The 19277-nt window shown below is 51.2% G+C and overlaps 1 long non-coding RNA gene across 1 annotated transcript in view; it reads left to right on the forward strand.

Moving 5' to 3' along the window:
• Positions 1 to 19277, forward strand: part of LOC119965588 — a 131079-nt gene that overhangs the window by 7770 nt on the left and 104032 nt on the right. Inside the window, exon 2 of the long non-coding RNA XR_005460553.1 lies at positions 7181 to 7283. This is a non-coding gene — a long non-coding RNA (uncharacterized LOC119965588). The remainder of the gene's footprint in view (positions 1 to 7180; positions 7284 to 19277) is intronic.

Below are 19277 nucleotides of genomic sequence, written 5' to 3' on the forward strand. Positions count from 1 at the left end.
GGCTGGGGGGTGGGGGTCGGGCTTGGGTGCTGGGGAGTGGGGGTGGGGCTGGGGGGTGGGGGCTGGGGTGTGGGCGTGGGGCTGGGGTGTGGGGGTCGGGCTGGGGCGCGGGGTTGGCGAGGACTGGGTGGGTACGGGCAATGATGACATGTCATCTATCACCCCACCACCTCCCCCCACCCCTTGCAGACCGTTATGTTTGGTCATCACCCAGCGATGTTGGCCGCCGTGGCGGGAGCAGCATGCCCTGGGGGAACTGGGGCAGGAGCATACCAGGGAGGGGGCGGAGGCTGCAGCAGGGCAGCGTGCCAGGGAGGGGGCGGAGGCTGCAGCAGGGCAGCGTGCCAGGGAGGGGGCGGAGGCTGCAGCAGGGCAGCGTGCCAGAGAGGGGGCGGAGGCTGCAGCAGGGAGGGGGCGGAGGCTGCAGCAGGGAGGGGGCGGAGGCTGCAGCAGGGCAGCGTGCCAGGGAGGGGGCGGAGGCTGCAGCAGAGGAGCGTGCCAGGGAGGGGGCGGAGGCTGCAGCAGAAGAGCGTGCCAGGGAGGGGGCGGAGGCTGCCGCAGGGAAGAGTGCCAGGGAGGGGGCGGAGGCTGCAGCAGGGCAGCGTGCCAGGGAGGGGGCGGAGGCTGCAGCAGGGCAGTGTGCCAGGGAGGGGGCGGAGGCTGCAGCAGGGCAGCGTGCCAGGGAGGGGGTGGAGGCTGCAGCAGGGCAGCGTGCCAGGGAGGGGGCGGAGGCTGCAGCAGAGGAGCGTGCCAGGGAGGGGGCGGAGGCTGCAGCAGAGGAGCGTGCCAGGGAGGGGGCGGAGGCTGCAGCAGGGCAACGTGCCAGGGAGGGGGCGGAGGCTGCCGCAGAGGAGCGTGCCAGGGAGGGGGCGGAGGCTGCAGCAGGGCAGCGTGCCAGGGAGGGGGCGGAGGGTGCAGCAGAGGAGCGTGCCAGGGAGGGGGCGGAGGCTGGCGCAGGGAGGGGGCGGAGGCTGCCGCAGGGAGGGGGCGGAGGCTGCAGCAAGGCAGCGTGCCAGGGAGGGGGCGGAGGCTGCAGCAGGGAGGGGGCGGAGGCTGCAGCAGGGCAGCGTGCCAGGGAGGGGGCGGAGGCTGCCGCAGAGGAGCGTGCCAGGGAGGGGGCGGAGGCTGCAGCAGGGCAGCGTGCCAGGGAGGGGGCGGGGGCTGCAGCAGGGCAGCGTGCCAGGGAGGGGGCGGAGGCTGCAGCAGAGGAGCGTGCCAGGGAGGGGGCGGAGGCTGCAGCAGGGCAGCGTGCCAGGGAGGGGGCGGAGGCTGCCGCAGGGAGGGGGTGGAGGCTGCAGCAGGGCAGCGTGCCAGGGAGGGGGCGGAGGCTGCAGCAGGGCAGCGTGTCAGGGAGGGGGCGGAGGCTGCAGCAGGGCAGCGTGCCAGGGAGGGGGCGGAGGCTGCAGCAGGGCAGCGTGTCAGGGAGGGGGCGGAGGCTGCCGCAGGGCAGCGTGCCAGGGAGGGGGCGGTGGCTGCAGCAGGGCAGCGTGCCAGGGAGGGGGCGGAGGCTGCAGCAGAGGAGCGTGCCAGGGAGGGGGCGGAGGCTGCCGCAGGGCAGCGTGCCAGGGAGGGGGCGGAGGCTGCAGCAGAGGAGCGTGCCAGGGAGGGGGCAGAGGCTGCAGCAGAGGAGCGTGCCAGGGAGGGGGCGGAGGCTGCCGCAGGGCAGCGTGCCAGGGAGGGGGCGGAGGCTGCAGCAGTGGAGCGTGCCAGGGAGGGGGCGGAGGCTGCAGCAGAGGAGCGTGCCAGGGAGGGGGCGGAGGCTGCAGCAGGGCAGCGTGCCAGGGAGGGGGCGGAGGCTGCAGCAGAGGAGCGTGCCAGGGAGGGGGCGGAAGCTGCAGCAGAGGAGCGTGCCAGGGAGGGGGCGGAGGCTGCAGCAGAGGAGCGTGCCAGGGAGGGGGCTGAGGCTGCAGCAGGGCAGCGTGCCAGGGAGGGGGCGGAGGCTGCAGCAGGGCAGCGTGCCAGGGAGGGGGCTGAGGCTGCAGCAGGGCAGTGTGCCAGGGAGGGTGCGGAGGCTGCAGCAGGGCAGCGTGCCAGGGAGGGGGCGGAGGCTGCAGCAGAGGAGCGTGCCAGGGAGGGGGCGGAGGCTGCCGCAGGGCAGCGTGCCAGGGAGGGTGCGGAGGCTGCAGCAGGGCAGCGTGCCAGGGAGGGGGCGGAGGCTGCAGCAGGGCAGCGTGCCAGGGAGGGGGCGGAGGCTGCAGCAGGGAGGGGGCGGAGGCTGCTGCAGGGCAGCGTGCCAGGGAGGGGGCGGAGGCTGCAGCAGGGCAGCGTGCCAGGGAGGGGGCGGAGGCTGCAGCAGGGCAGCGTGCCAGGGAGGGGGCGGAGGCTGCAGCAGGGCAGCGTGTCAGGGAGGGGGCGGAGGCTGCAGCAGGGAGGGGGCGGAGGCTGGCAAAGAGGAGCGTGCCAGGGAGGGGGCGGAGGCTGCAGCAGGGCAGCGTGCCAGGGAGGGGGCGGAGGCTGCAGCAGAGGAGCGTGCCAGGGAGGGGGCGGAGGCTGCAGCAGGGCAGCGTGCCAGGGAGGGGGCGGAGGCTGCAGCAGGGAGGGGGCGGAGGCTGCAGCAGGGAGGGGGCGGAGGCTGCAGCAGGGAGGGGGCGGAGGCTGCAGCAGGGCAGCGTGCCAGGGAGGGGGCGGAGGCTGCAGCAGAGGAGCGTGCCAGGGAGGGGGCGAAGGCTGCAGCAGGGCAGCGTGCCAGGGAGGGGGCGGAGGCTGCAGCAGAGGAGCGTGCCAGGGAGGGGGCGGAGGCTGCAGCAGTGCAGCGTGCCAGGGAGGGGGCGGAGGCTGCAGCAGAGGAGCGTGCCAGGGAGGGGGCGGAGGCTGCAGCAGGGCAGCGTGCCAGGGAGGGGGCAGAGGCTGCAGCAGGGCAGCGTGCCAGGGAGGGGGCGGAGGCTGCAGCAGGGCAGCGTGCCAGGGAGGGGGCGGAGGCTGCAGCAGGGCAGCGTGCCAGGGAGGGGGCGGAGGCTGCAGCAGAGGAGCGTGCCAGGGAGGGGGCGGAGGCTGCAGCAGGGCAGTGTGCCAGGGAGGGGGCGGAGGCTGCAGCAGGGCAGTGTGCCAGGGTGGGGGCGGAGGCTGCCGCAGGGAGGGGGCGGGGGCTGCAGCAGGGCAGCGTGCCAGGGTGGGGGCGGAGGCTGCCGCAGGGAGGGGGCGGAGGCTGCAGCAGGGCAGCGTGCCGCAGGGAGGGGGCGGGGGCTGCAGCAGGGCAGCGTGCCAGGGAGGAGGCGGAGGCTGCAGCAGGGCAGCGTGCCGCAGGGAGGGGGCGGAGGCTGCAGCAGAGGAGCGTGCCGCAGGGAGGGGGCGGGGGCTGCAGCAGGGCAGCGTGCCGCAGGGAGGGGGCGGAGGCTGCAGCAGGGCAGCGTGCCGCAGGGAGGGGGCGGGGGCTGCAGCAGGGAGGGGGCGGAGGCTGCAGCAGGGCAGCGTGCCGCAGGGAGGGGGCGGCGGCTGCAGCAGGGCAGCGTGCCGCAGGGAGGCGGCGGAGGCTGCAGCAGGGCAGCGTGCCAGGGAGGGGGCGGAGGCTGCAGCAGAGGAGCGTGCCAGGGAGGGGGCGAAGGCTGCAGCAGGGCAGCGTGCCAGGGAGGGGGCGGAGGCTGCAGCAGAGGAGCGTGCCAGGGAGGGGGCGGAGGCTGCAGCAGGGCAGCGTGCCAGGGAGGGGGCGGAGGCTGCAGCAGGGCAGCGTGCCAGGGAGGGGGCGGAGGCTGCAGCAGAGGAGCGTGCCAGGGAGGGGGCGGAGGCTGCAGCAGGGCAGCGTGCCGCAGGGAGGCAGGTGGCATCCGCCCAGGCTGAGGGCTGCTCGCATGACAGGACAAGGAGGAGGAGGAGGAGATGGTGGTGACACCCTGTGATGCCCTCTGCGTTCCGGCCCTGCTCGTCGTACCAGGACCTCACGGACCGGGATTGCAGGAGGAGACTCCGGATGAGCCGGGAAACCGTGGCACACATCTGCCACCTGCTGGCACACCTGGTACCGCGTGGCACTGAGGGAGGACACCCTCCCCCCGTGGCCATCAAGGTTATGGTGGCCCTGACCCTCTATGCCTCGGGGTCTTTCCAGGCGCCGAGTGGGGACCTGTCCGGCATCTCGCTGGCATCGGTGCACCGGTGCATCCGGAAACGCCCTTTATGTCATTATGGACTGCTACATCCAGTTCCCTCTGCCCCAGGTCAGCCAGGATGCCCGGGGGGGGCGGGCTTTGCTGCTGTGGCCAGGATGCCCGGGGGGGGGTGGGCTTTGCTGCTGTTGCCTGGATGCCCGGGGCGGGGCGGGCTTTGCTGCCGTGGCCAGGATGCCCGGGGGGGGGGGGGGCTTTGCTGCTGTGGCCTGGATGCCCGGATGCCCGGGGTGGGGCGGGCTTTGCTGCCGTGGCCAGGATGCCCGGGGGGGGGGGGGGGGGGGGGCTTTGCTGCTGTGGCCTGGATGCCCGGATGCCCGGGGTGGGGCGGGCTTTGCTGCCGTGGCCAGGATGCCCGGGGGGGGGGGGGGGGGGCTTTGCTGCCGTGGCCAGGATGCCCATGGTTCAGGATGCAATCGATGGAATGCACGTCGCCGTGCGGCCACCTACGGATACCAGGGCCATGTTCGAGAATGGGTAGCGGACCCTATTCCATGAATGTTCAGGTGGTCTGCGACCACCGCATGAGGATCCGGCACATCTGTGCCCGGTACCCGGGCAGTGTAAATGACTCATTCGTATTGGTGCAATCTTTCATCCCCACCATGTTCGTGGGACCCCTCCTCCCCCCGGCTGAGGGGCTGGTTGTTAGGCGACAGGGGTTACCCGTTGCCGTTGTGGCCGATGACGCTGATACGGAGGCCACAGACTGACGCGGAGAAGCACCAGAATGATGTCCGTGCAGCGACCAGGGTGTGATAGAGAGGGGCTTTGGGCTGCTGAAGATGCGCTTCAGGTGACTGGACCGCTCTGGAGGGCCCCTCCAGTACCCGCCAGATAGGGTCAGGTGCATCGTTGTGGTGTGCTGTGTCCTGCACAACATTGCCCAGCAGAGGGGCGATGTGCTGCAGGCAGAGGAGGGGGAAGGGGAGGAACAGCAAGACGAGACGCAGACCTCCCCAGATGAGGAGGATGGGGGCAATGGTCAGGACAGATGGGGTAGACATGGACGGGAGGCTGCCCACCATTACCGGCTGGGCCAGCGGGCAGGGGACAGGCTGATAGCCGCCTGGTTCACGGACTGGGGGGGGGGGGGGGGGGGGGGGGAGCCTTGGGAATCGCAAGTATGGGCACAGACTGCACACTACGCACCAGCCGACCACCCTCACCCCACCCACCCAACACCTACCACTCTCACCCCACCCTGGACTATTTGCATGCCCATGCGGGGTCGTGGCGAGGAACACATTCACGGTGCTGTTGAAGGCATTCCGTTTGGCATCCACCGCCAACCTCAGTTTTTGGCTGTCGTCGAATTCTCTTCCCAATTGTGTTTCCGATTCTGCCGTTAGCCGATGGAGAAACCTTCCCATGGACTGGGTGAGACTGAACTGTAGTATTGATTGAGTCAGTGTCTGTTGGTCAATAGTGTGTTATTCTTAACCGTGGATGTTTTGAAGCATTGAAGCATAATTCAATCAAACTTGTGCAAGAATTTTGTAAGACTCTTTTGTTAGCGTTGTCATTTATTCTAATTGAGTCTGAACTGGAGCACAAGTTAAACGGGATCTCTGAGAGTGACGAAATCCCTCAGTAATGCAATGGAAACTTGTCTGCTCAAGTCCTGGTGAGAGATTCAAACCACAGACTCGGCAGGAAGTCGACCAACTATGCAATAGGAATGGAACATAGAGACATCAATGGCCCCAATTGGGAAATGGACTGGGGTTACAATCTTTAATAAGACGCAGTTAATGAAGTATTCAAATTTAATTAATAATAATCAAGAGTTAATCTGGTGATTTTCCCACTCAGTAATTGCTATGTAGATCAGATCTGAGAATCATCTGAAGAGTGTTTAACACCTGGATTTACAGGAAATATATTGTGTGAGGATTCAGTGGGGATTGTGTTGTGTTTTAAACTTCACATTTGACCAAAATGCCTCAAGTGAAATTTTGTAAATGATACCAACATTTTGCCAAATTCTGATTCACAGAAATGCAGCCATTTATTCAGTGAATAAAACAATTAACACCTTGTAATTCAGAATAACTAAGAGGCAATAGGGATGATGGTGACATTTAAGAGATGATTAGAATATATTTAGTCAACTGTTTAACACAACAGATCACAGCAACTGAATAAAATAGCGACACTATCACTACCATTGGCTGTGCGAAGTAAACTTCAAGGTCGCAAAAGAAAATGTAAAACATTGTTTGGACTTGCTGAAATTGAATTGAATTGAATTAAATTTTATTTTTCAGGTGCATGTTTAATTTTTCTTGTTGTTCCCACACACTCTGCAGTAACAGAAACAGGTCAATTCTCCCAGCATTACTCATCCCAGATCCTCAGTCAGCTCTGGAGCCAAACAGAAGTTCAGAGAGTCAATTAGATTTTCTATTCCATCTTTGAAGAAGCAGCTACATAATTGGGAGCTGTGCCTTAAGGCATAATCCTTGATCCTGTCACATTATCTTATTATTCAGGCACTTTGCAAATAGCAGCAGATAAATTAAATCGCAACATTTGAAGAATAAGATCATTTTGAATACATGATTAGAATTGTTGAAAAGAACAATGCAAACTGCATTCATATTGTAATTCATTTAAGAATTGTTTTGAATTTGTAAACAAAAAGTTTGGAACTCTAATATCTGTGGAACTGGAACAAATTGTCCATTTATACAGTAAGCATTTGTGTAACGTGTCATCAGCATTTAGTTGAGTGATTTATCTCCTTGCTTTAAAAATTCACCAACTAAACTGCCCTCTCTTTTATTTTCTAAATTAATATTTGTTGGGAAAACGATGATTGTTGCTGTCGGTAAATGTATTTGTCTGAATTAACAGGTTACTAAATTCTAATTACAAAGAGTGGGAAACACAAATCCGTCTTTGTACAGATACTGACTGAACTTCTTCTAATTTCTAGTTAATTTTTAATTGACAATTCTAGTGGCTGCATTTTCAGGGTATAATTGGTCCCAGTCAGGGTTTATTCATTTAACAAAGAGTCCACTCTGGCACCTTGATGACTGAAAGATTTAAAAGTTTCCATTTTATTTCCTCAGGGTGGACCTCAGGATCCCCTGTTGAAGGAAGTCTTGGCCGCCCCAATAGGCACCAACACAGCATTGCAATAATCAAACAGAGCTGGGCAGCCTGCACTAACAGGTAAACATGGGAACATAGGAATTAGGAGCAAAAGTCGGCAATTCAGCCCTTTGAACCTACTCCGCCTTTCAATCAGATCATGGCTGACCTCTTCCTGGTCTCAAATCCACCTCCCCACCTGTTCCCCATATCATTTTACCCCGTTTTTAAAAATCAAAAATATATCTGTCTTCTTCTTGAAACCATTCAATGATTCAGATTTGTTTCACAAATTCACCACCCTCTGCGAGAAGTAGTTCCTCCTCACCTCAGTTCTAAATCTCCCACCTCTCAACCTGTATCTGTGACCACTCGTTCTAGATTGCCCCACAAGGGGAAACATTTGGTCTACCTTTACTTTATCAATCCCTCTCAGTATTTTATATACCTCGATCAGATCCCCTCTCAGCCTTCTAAACTCCAGCGAGTATGAACACAAACTGTTTAATCTCTCCTCATACGTCAACCCTTTCATCCCCGGAATCAATCTGGTGAACCTCCTCTGAACTGCCTCCAATCCCACCACGTCCTTCCTCAAATAAGGAGACCAAAACTAGACACCACAATACTCCAGATGTGGTCCCACCAACACCCTATACAATTGCAACAATGTTTCTCTACTTTTATACTCCAGCCCTTTTGCAATAAATGCAAACATTCCATTTGCCTTTTTAATTTCATTCTGTACCTGCATACCGACTTTCTGTGATTCATGAACAAAGACACCCAGATCCCTCTGCCGAGATGCATCTGCTTTCAATTGATAATAATTTGCCTTTCTATTTTTTCAGCCAAAATGGATAACCTCACACTTATCCACATTGTATTCCATCTGCCAAACTTTGGCCTAATCTCCAAGCCTATCTATATCCGTCTGTGAACTGTTTATCTCCTCTTCACTGTCTGCTTTCCCACCTATTTTAGTATCATCGACAAATTTTGCTGTGACACTCTGTCCCTGCTGGCAGATCATTCATATAGACTGTGAACAGTTGAGGTCCCAGGACTGATCCCTGAGGCACCCCACTGGTTACAGTTCACCAGTCAGAGAAGGACCCATTTATCCCAACCCTCTGCTTTCTGTCAGTCAGTCAATCCGCAATCCAATCTAGTACTTTACTCCCAATCCCCTGCAATCTCACCTTCTGGATCAGTCTTTTATGCGGCACCTTGTCAAACACTTTCTGGAACTCTAGATATACCACATCCACAGGTTCCCCATTATCCACCTTGGTGGTTACGTCCTCAAAGAACTCAAGCAAGTTTGTCAAGCGTGAGTTACCCTTCATAAAACCACGCTGACAATGGTGGATTGAGCTTTGTCTTTCCAAATGTTCAGTCATCTCCTCGTTAATGATTGATTCCAGCAACTTCCCCACCACAGAGACCAGGCTAACAGGTCTTTAGTTTCCTGCTTTTTGCCACTCTCCCATTTTGAATAGGGGAGTTACATGAGTATGTTACCAATCCACTGGGACCTTTCCAGAATCCAGGGAATTCTGAAATATCATAACCAACACATCCACTATCTCTGCTGCCACTTCCTTTAATACCCTTGGGTGCAGGCCATCAGGTTTCAATATATAAAAGATAAGAGAGAGGCAAAAATAGACATTGGACCACTGGAAAATGTGGCTGGAGAAGTAATAATAGGAAACAAAGAAATGGCAAAGGAACTGAATAGTTACTTTGCATCAGTCTTCACAAAGACACCAGTGGGATGCCAGAGCTCCAGGAGAACCAGGGGGCGGAGGTGAGTGCAGTGACCATCACTAAGGAGAAGGTTCTGGGGAAACTAAAGGTCTGAAGGTGGATAAATCACCTGGACCGGATGGACTACACCCCAGGGTCCTAAAAGAGATAGCTGAGGAAATTGTGGAGGCATTGGTGATGATCTTTCAGGAATCACTGGAGGCAGGAAGGGTCCCAGAGGACTGGAAAGTGGCTAATGTAACATCACTGTTTAAGAAGGGAGGGAGGCAGAAGACAGGAAATTATAGGCTGGTTAGCCCGACTTCGGTCATTGGTAAGATTTTAGAGTCTGTTATTAAAGATGAAATCGCGGAGTATTTGGAAGTGCAAAAACAGGAATGAGTCAGCACGGCTTTGTCAAAGGGAGCTAGTATCTGACAAATCAGTTAGAGCTCTTTGAGGAGGTAACAAGCAAGTTAGACAAAGAAGAACCTTTGGACGTGATTTATTTAGATTTCCAGGAGAAGGTGTCATATAGGAGACTGTTAAATAAGTTAAGAGCCCATGGTGTTAAGGGTAAGATCCTGGCATGGATAGACGATTGGCTGACTGGCTGAAGGCAGAGAGTGGGGATAAAGGGGTCTTTTTCAGGAAGGCAGCCGATGACTAGTGGTGTGCCTCAGGGGTCGGTGCTGGGACCACAATTGGTCATGAGATAACTTAATGATCTGGAAGAAGGAACTGAGAGAATTGTTGCTAAGTTTGCAGAAGACATACAGATCGGTAGAGGGACAGGTAGTATTGAGGAAGCAAGGGGGGCTGCAGAAGGATTTGGACAGGCTAGGAGAGTGGGCAATGAAGTGGCAGATGGAATTCAATGAGGAAAAGTGTGAGTTTATGCACTGTGGTAGGAAGAATCAAGGCATAGATTATTTTCCAAATGGGGAAATGCTTCGAAAATCAGAAGCACAAAGGGACTTGGGAGTCCTTGTTCACGATTCTCTTAAGGTTAACTTGCAGGTTCAGTTGGCAGTTAGGAAGGCAAATGCAATGTTGGCATTGATTTCAAGAGGGCGAGAATACAAAAGTGATATACTTCTGAGGCTGTATAAAGCCTCTGATCAGACTCCATTTGGAGTACTGTGAGCAGTTTTGGGCCCAGGTTTTTGGGATAAGGATGTGCTGGCCTTGGAGGAGGTCCAGAGGAGGTTCACAAGAATGATCCCTGGAATGAAATGGAGGAACGGTTGAAGACTTTGGGTCTGTACTCGATGGAGTTTAGAAGAATGAGGGGAGGATCTCAGTGGGATATTGAGAGGCCTGGATAGAGTGAACGTGGAGAGGATGTTTCCACGAGTCGGAAAAACTAGATCCCCAGGCATAGCCTCAGACTGAAGGGACCAGAGAACCATAGAATCCCTACAGTCCATTCAGCCCATCACATCTGCACTGACCCTCTGAAAGAGCACCCGCCCCAGGCTCACCTAACTTGCAAGGGACAATTTTATCCTGGCCAATCCACTTAACCTGCACCTCTTTGGATTTGGGAGGAAATTGGAGCACCTGGAGGAAACCCACGCAGACACGGGGAGAACATGCAGACTTCGCATAGATAGTCACCCGAGGCTGGATTTGAACCTGGGACGCTGGCAGCATGAGTCAACAGTGTGAATCACTGTGCCAATGTGCCGCCCCACCAGGATGATCCTTTAAAACAGAGATAAGGAGGAATTTCTTCAGCCAGAGGGTGGTGAATCTGTGGAACTCTTTGCCGCAGAAGGCTGTGGAGGCCAAATTACTGAGTTTCTTTAAGACAGAGATAGATAGGTTCTTGATTAATAAGGGGATCAGGGGTTATGGGGAGAAGGCAGGAGAATGGGGATGAGAAAATATCAGCCATGATTGAATGGCGGAGCAGACCTGATGGGCTGAGTGGCCTAATTCTGCTCCGATTATGGTTCAGAGTTTTCACGTCTACACACTGGGAAATGTTGCTGTGTACCCATTGCACAAACAAGGAAATGCAGGTGGCGGGAAAAGCAGGTTAGGTAACCTGTTAATGAAGGGCCATTTGGGCTGCGTGTATCCAGGGAGCAGGACATGGGAGAGGGAAAAAAGGAGTGGTCCCAAAAGAAAGTACCAGGCAGGGGAAAGACAGTGATCAAAAAGAGATCTTGGAAGTCAAGTTAATAGATGGGAGCAGGGCAATAAGCTCCGAGTTAAAGAGAGATCTCCGAGGAGCGGACTTGAAGTGAAATGGGCTCGAGAGAAGTCCTGAAGACTGAGGTGGCATCCGACGATTGGTTACTCCACACTGCGGGCCGATTGGAGCAGTGGTGTTCTGATTGGCATGGTCTAAGGTCTGAAATTGTGTTTGGAAAGGTGAAATTTGAGTGTGTTCCGAGATCCAGGAGAAAGGAATCTCAGAAAGCATGATTGAAATCCCGGATGTGGATCCTTGTTGAAGCCATCTGAGTGGGAGCAACATTTGAAGTGAATTCCAAGGCAAGATTACATAGAGATTGGAATCCCTCGTGATGTAGTCAAAGTTTTGGACATTCAGTCATGAAGCACATTCGAAGCTGTGACTGATAAACTTTCTGATGCGATGGGAATAAATGGATATGGGGATAGTTTTGGAAAGTAGAGTTGGAATAAAGGTCAGTCATGATCTTCAGGAATGGTTTGAAGTTCTAAATGGCCAACTCATGCATCATTTCTTATCAGAAACAGTGATGATCCGAACACCCATCTTTATGTTATCTGACTGTGGACATAGCCCATTCTGCCATAACTTATTATTTCGACAGTTCAAACATTTTCTTAAACAATTTCCATGGACCCCTCAATTTATCGCAGCTTTAAAATGAATTAATAGTCCATGCCAAAAGCCTTTTGGACGTTACATCATTGGGCTCCCAAAGTGCACACGTTACCCTTTCTGGCAGAGGTTGGGGTGGGGGGGGGGGGAGGTCGGCCCAGCAGGATCTTTGCTTTTGGTCTCCTTGTCAACTGTGGATTAACAATTTGATAGATTATTGACAAACTTCTGTCAACCTGGATCTTAGTGTGATGACTCAGCAGATTAATTCCTTTCATTATGTTCTACATTATATCATTCCACTGAGGGCCGAGCTGTGCATTTTTCTCCATTCGTTATTTTACAAATTTAGATCAAGAACTCTCAAAATTGCAGATTGCTGGAGGGCAAAGATCAGGCCATTTGGCCCATCAGCCTATATTGCGTCCATTCCCAATTTCCTGCTCACCCACCAGCAGACTTTACAAGCCATTATGAAATTCCTTGAAGTATTTACAATTTCTAATTCAACAATATTGTCTGGCAGACTTTCAGACTGCACCTTCTGGGCACAGAATATGTTGTTACCTCACAAATAATTAATTTCAGGTGATTAGATCACAGATGATTATCTCAGTTGGCGAGATGGCTACGGGTTGTTTCAGAATAATTCCAACAGCATGACATTCGATCCTGGTTCAGTCGGGCCCTGCCTCCTTGCCTGCCCTGCCCTGCCCCCTTGCCTGGCTGCCCTGCCCCCTTGCCTACCGTATCCTGCCCCCTTGCCTGCCCTGCCCTGCCCTGCCCCTTTGACTACCCTATCCTGCCCCCTTGCCTGCCCTGCCCTGCCCTGCCCCTTTGACTACCCTATCCTGCCCCCTTGCCTGCCCTGCCCTGACCTGCCCCCTTGCCTACCCTATCCTGCCCCCTTGCCTACCCTATCCTGCCTCCTTGCCTGCCCTGCCCTGTCCTATTGTAAAATCACACCATGAGCTGTGGTTTGGTCACCTCAGGATAATGGAGATGATAATCAGGGATGAGGTTTGATTCTTCAACCTTTTGAAGGTAACAACAATATGACTCATTTCTCCAAGGGCAAGGTTGATTATTTTTCTACCATCTCCCATTTCTCCTGTAGTTTGGGTACGAGGGTCTGGGTCCTAACGATTTGCATGGTGAGCAAATGAAAAAAAGATGCTGAACCAACTAATTAAGTTTAAATGTAATGCAAAATGGCAAATGGTGCTTTAATATGGCAGATATTTAGAACATAATTCATAGCAGTTCTCGCTATCCTGGGCCTTCAGAAGCAAAATAGTAAAACGTGCTGTAGACTGGGGCCCACCGAGTCCAACATCGGCATCTCCACATCATGACTATTCTATCAGCAGTTATTTTCCTGCAGTCTGTATATACTTTGATTTGCTTTCATTTATTATTGTCACATGTATTAGTGTACAGTGAAAAGTATTGTTTCTTGCGTGCTGTACAAACAATGCATACCGTACATAGGGAAGGAAGGAGAGACTGCAGAATATAATGTTACAGTTATAGCAAGGTGTAGAGAAAAGATCAACTTAATACGAGGTAAGTCCTTTCAAAAGTCTATATACAGCCCTATCCTGGTGCTGAACAAGATTTGTTCACAGATCATAGAATTTACAGTGCAGAAGGAAGTCACTCGGCCCATCGAGTCTGCACTGTCCCTTGGAAACAGCACCCCACTTAAGCCCACACTTCCACCCTATCCCCATAACTCCATCTAACCTTTTTGAACACTAAGGGCAATTTAGCATGGCCAATCCACCTAACCTGCACATCTTTGGACTGTGGGAGGAAACCGGAGCACCCGGAGGAAACCCACGCACACACGGAGAGAACGTGCAGACTCCACACGGACAGTGACCCAAGGTTGGAATTGAACATAGGTTGCTGATGCTGTGAGCAGCAGTGATAACCACTGTGGTACCGTGCCAACCAGGTCCCTGGTGCTGTGAAACAGCAGTGCTAACCACTGTGTCACCCCTTCAGATAACTGCTGTACTTTTGTTAAGCTAGTTTTATTGCAGCAATTTGACATTTTCACATTGGCAAATTATTAAAAGGCATTTTTTAATTGTTCATGATAAATTTGGTGCATGTAAATTTGTAGCAGGTACATCTGTGAAGGTTAAATTATTCGAAGGAGAGAGAATTATTTGACAGGGATTGTAATAAATCTCAATGTACTTCACCATCCTGATCACAGTTAGAGTCACAGACTCCATACAGCACAGAATGAAGCCCTTCTGCCCATGGTGTCCTCGCTGTCCAGCAAGCAGATATTTACTCTGATCCCATTTTCGAGCACTTGACCCCTGGCCTTTTATGCCTTGGCACCTCAAGTGTTCATCTAAATATGTCTTGAAAGTTGAGGGTTCCCACCATTGCACCCCTTCAGGTTGTGAGTTCCAGATTCCCACCACCTTCTGGCTGATAAAGATTTCATTCGCATCTGCTACAAACCTCCTGCCCATTAGTTTAAATCCATGCCCCTGGTTATTGACTTCTCCATTAAATAGAAAGTTTCCTTCCTATCCATCCTACCTATGCCCCTCATATTTTTAAACACCTCAATCAGGTCCTCCCTCCACTTTCTCTGCTCCCGGGAAAACAACCCCAGCCTATCCAGCCTCTCTTTATAACTAAAACGCTCCAGCCGAGGAATCGTCCTGGTGAATCTCCTCCGCAACCCCTCCAGTGCAATTGCCTCCTTCCTATAGTGCGGTGACCAGACCTGCACACAGTACTCCAGCTGTGCCCTAACCAATGTTCTATACAGCTCCACCGTAACCTCCCTGCTTTTGTAGTCTGTGCCTGGGTTAATAAAGGGGAGTATTCCATATGCCTCTTACCACCTTATCTACCTGTCCTGCTGTCTTCAGAGACCTGTGAACATGTACACCAAGGTCCCACTGCTCCTCTCTACTTCCTCAGGTCCATTCATTGTATATTCTCTTGCCTCGTTAGTCCTCCTAAAATGCTGTACCTCACTTTTCAGGGTTAAATTCTATTTGTTACTGTTCTGCCCATCTGACCAGCCCGTCTATATCACCCTATAATCTAAGGCTTTCCTCCTCACTATTTACCAAACCACCAATCTTTGTGTTATCAGCAGACTTACTTATCACACCTCCTACATTCACATCCAGATCATTAATGTATACTACAAACAGCGCGGGACCCAGATCTCTGAGGAACACCACTGGACAAAATCTGTTTAAGAAATATCTCGGGAAATAAATCATTGGTCGGACTGGTTTACAGGCCCCAGATGGTAACTTCAATGTAGGACAGAGTATAAATCAAGAAATTAAGGGAGCTTGCAAGAAAGACTATTCATATAGATTGGAGGAATCAAATTAAAAAAGGTAATTTGGAGGAGGATTTCATAGAGTATTTAGGATAGTTTCTTAGAGCAGTACATTCTGGTTTAGCTCACTAGGGGCTGGTTTAGCTCATTCGGCTAAATCACTGGCTTTTAAAGCAGACCAAGCAGGCCAGCAGCACGGTTCGATTCCTGTACCAGCCTCCCCGAACAGGCGCCGGAATGTGGCGACTAGGGGCTTTTCACAGTAACTTCATTGAAGCCTACTCGTGACAATAAGTGATTTTAATTTTTAATTTTTTCATTTTCATTTAATAATACAGAATTAATGTATTTGTTCTGATATGTTTATCTACTTCTGGAAATAATTGACTTTTTCTATATCACAATATTCGCCAGTGTCTCTGTCTCCCGATGCACATTGTTTTAAGCCTATTTCTTGTACAAGTGTGTGATTGTCTATATGTTGCTCAGCACAGATGTGTGCATTTCGAGAATGCCCAGTATTGAAGAGCACGGCGGATGGTAAATGCCGACAACTGCCCTCACAGTGTTGGTAATTTGTACAGTTTGAATAGAAGTTCGAAATCCAGAGAATGGTATCCATGACTTTATATGATGATTTTAATAAATTCAGGTTTATTAAGAAGCAAACTAGAAGTACACTTAACTGAGACAATTAATGACTTTACACAGTATTACCACGGGTCTGCATGGGTTTTCTCCGGATACTCCGGTTTCCTCCCACATTCCAAAGAACTGCAGGTCAGATGGATTGGCCAGGCTAAATTGTCCTGAGTGTCCAAAAAGGTTGGGCGGGTTGCTGGGTTACGGGGATAGGGTGGGGGTGTGGGCTTAAGTAGGGTGCTCTTTCCAAGGGCCAGTGCAGACTCAGTGGGCCGAATGGCCTCCTTCTGCACTGTAAATTTTATGATTCTGTTCTAAGATTTCCATTTTCATGACACCAGTAACATGTCCTGTGGACCCTTTATTTAATATATTCCTATCAGGGAGTTTTATCATGTCTGCTTGCTGAAATCTTCTTCCTCAGAAATGGAATCATTTTCACGATATCTGCTCAGGATCACACATTCTTCCAGCAACAAATCAAAGCAATTTATTAACAGAAATACACCACCTCCACATCAATCAAATTGTTAACACAGCCATTCTACATTTTGCATGACAGATAATTGAAAATCATGACCCTCATCTTATTCATTTAACTCTGGCTGGTGGTGGTAATTGGATCTACACCCCAGTAATCAGTGTTTCTGATTTTCTTGTATTAAACATTTACTACAATGTTAAACCAACATCAGAATATGAAAATTATTCCCTTATCACTGAATATTTCCCACATGGTGCTCAGTAGGTGCTACATTTACCAACAGCAAGAATGTTTGACCTGGAGTCAATTTTATTCTAACAGAGAGGTTACGTTGAGCCTAGGCAGGAATCTGGTGGAGTGGATTGTTTTCCGCGATTAACCTCTCAGTCTTGCTGTTATGTTGTGGATTCACCTGAGGAAGGAGCAGTGCTCCGAAAGCTAGTGTTTGAAACAAACCCGTTGGACTTCAACCTGGTGTTGTAAGACTTCTTGCCAGTCTTGCTGTTTGATGCACGATCAATTGTACAAAGACTAAGGTTGGTTACAACTGTGGCTTTATTGCAGTAAGATGTGTGGCCTCCCACAGCAGCTGGCGAAATGGCTACTGAATATAGGACACGCTCCTACTACTGGGTGGAGCCAGCAGGCACGGGCTATCGGCGAACCTGTAGTACAGGTCCTACCTTACATCACCTAATACAGGTGTTATAGTGGTTTACCACACTGTTGTGGTTTATTGATGTGTATAAAAGCCTACAAGTTTTATTTTTCACTACGTTGTGGACCCCAACTCTCTGATTCACCTTTTACACAGGCTGCAACAAATGATTGAAGTATAAGAGTATCTGGCATAGTAAAGGTTAATGTGGGAATAAGAAACATGCCCCCTACAGCATGGTATAAAAAGACAAGAGCTGGATTCTCCGTCCCGCCGTGCCACATTTATATTTCACCCTGCTGGCGGGACGCTCCATTACGCCGGCCGGTCAATGGGGTTTTCCATTGTGGGGCAGACCCATGCCAGCTGGAAACCCCCGGACAGCCGGCAAAATGGAGAATCCCGACGGTGGAGAATCCAGCCCAAGATCTGAGACAAGAGAGAAAGTTGTTGACTGGACAGAGACTGGCGTAGAAGCAAGTGCAGAGTTAGCTCACAGCTTGGGCATATATGTACATAGCTATTTATTATCAATAATCACTTAATGTTAAACAATACAAGACTCCGAAACTCGTTGTGGGATTTACTGAACATACAGCAATGATATTGGATTGAGTGCCTGTACATCCCTTGCTCACAGTTTCACTTCCATTGACTCTCCTGTCAGGTGTGATGTCGAGTCATCATCAAGCTTCCAAAGGATTTAGAAAAGCATCCGCTTTATCACCCCTAGAACTAGAAGTTGTCGGCAGGAAAGATATTCACACTGAGGGTCGTTGTCAACTGTGTAACACTTGGGGAGGTACAACGTTTAAATTGCAATCAAAGTTTAACCCTGAAACACTTCAATCATATTCTGTTGTGGAAAGTTTCATCATTAATTAAAAACATGCCATGTTTAAATTAGAAAGGAAAGATTGGACAAATGCAGCACCCCAACATGTCACAATTTGTATTATCAGCAGCATCATTGCAGCTAAATTGGAAAAAAAGGTGCCAGCTTGCTTTATTTCTAACAATTTAGATGCACTTTACACTGGTTGCAATAAACTTTTGAGAGATTTAAATTTGCTTTCAAGATTTTAGTATTTCCAGAAGGTTCTCTTATTAACCTGCTATACTTTACTGGAAAAATGATTAAAACAACCTAATTTTTAAACGTAGCATTCAATCAAGATGATCCCAGAGGAATTTTACGCTTTGGCATTGAATCATGGCTGCTAGTCACATTACTTACAGTTATTTAACACGGCAAAATACTGGGAAACATTACCAATAACTGAGAGGGATCAATGCTGACAGTGGATGCCCTTCTCTTCTGATTGGTACAACTGCTCATCAGAAATTGCCCAGTATAATCTTCACCTTTGTTTGTCTGAGTAAATGATCAATCTCTGGGTGGACATCATAAAAGCAGAGGCCTAATCAGGTCTGGCTGGAGGTGTCATCAAAACATGTGTAAAAGTCAAGTAAAAACAAAGTGGCATCACTTTCACTTATTTACAAAGAGCAATTGTGGGGCAATTGACGTTCTGTATCAGTTAAAGAATAATAAAAACCTATCGGATGGTCCATTTCACCAGAACACGATTCAGATTGAGTACAGGCCAATCCCACTGTTAAATTGGTGGTCTTTGCACCCATTTTGTACTCGAAAAATAAGTCAATGCAGAATAATTTCTACCTTTGACTACTAATTAATTCATTAATTAGAAATTACTCTCGGGGCAGTCACAAGGTTGTAAAATGTGATTAATGGAGTTCTGACCCTGTTTTGACATGGACTGCCAGGCAGAATCCTCTTTTAAATCAGTTAGTGCTTGAGAAGGTCACACAAGATTTGATTTTGGTTTAATTTTGCTGAATATCTGTTACTCTGAGGTCAAACACTGAGTCCACATCTCCTTCCGTCATTGATCAAGAGAATCAGAATATAAAAAGCCCAGGAAAGACAAAATCCCTCACCCCGCAGCACTCAACTCGTATATGATCAGACTGACCCTGTTATTGCAATCTTCAAAATGGAATAATAATAATAATCGTTATTATTGTCACAAGTAGGCTGACATTAACACTGCAATTAAGTTACTGTGAAAAGCCCCTAGTCGCCACATTCCGGCGCCTGTTCGGGTACACAGAGGGAGAATTCAGAATGTCCAATTCACCTAACAGCACGTTTTTCGGGACTTTTGGGAAGAAACCGGAGCACCCGGAGGAAACTCACACTGATACAGGGAGAATGTGCAGACCCGAGCCGGGAATCAAACCTGGAATCCTGGCGTTGTGAAGCAACAGTGCTAAACACTGTGCTGTCATGTGCTGTTATATTACCTTACATAATATATATATTAATAAAGCAAATTACTGCGGATGCTGGAATCTGAAAC

The sequence above is a fragment of the Scyliorhinus canicula genome, chromosome 5, assembly GCF_902713615.1.
Source record: "Scyliorhinus canicula chromosome 5, sScyCan1.1, whole genome shotgun sequence".
Classification (NCBI taxonomy): domain Eukaryota; kingdom Metazoa; phylum Chordata; class Chondrichthyes; order Carcharhiniformes; family Scyliorhinidae; genus Scyliorhinus; species Scyliorhinus canicula.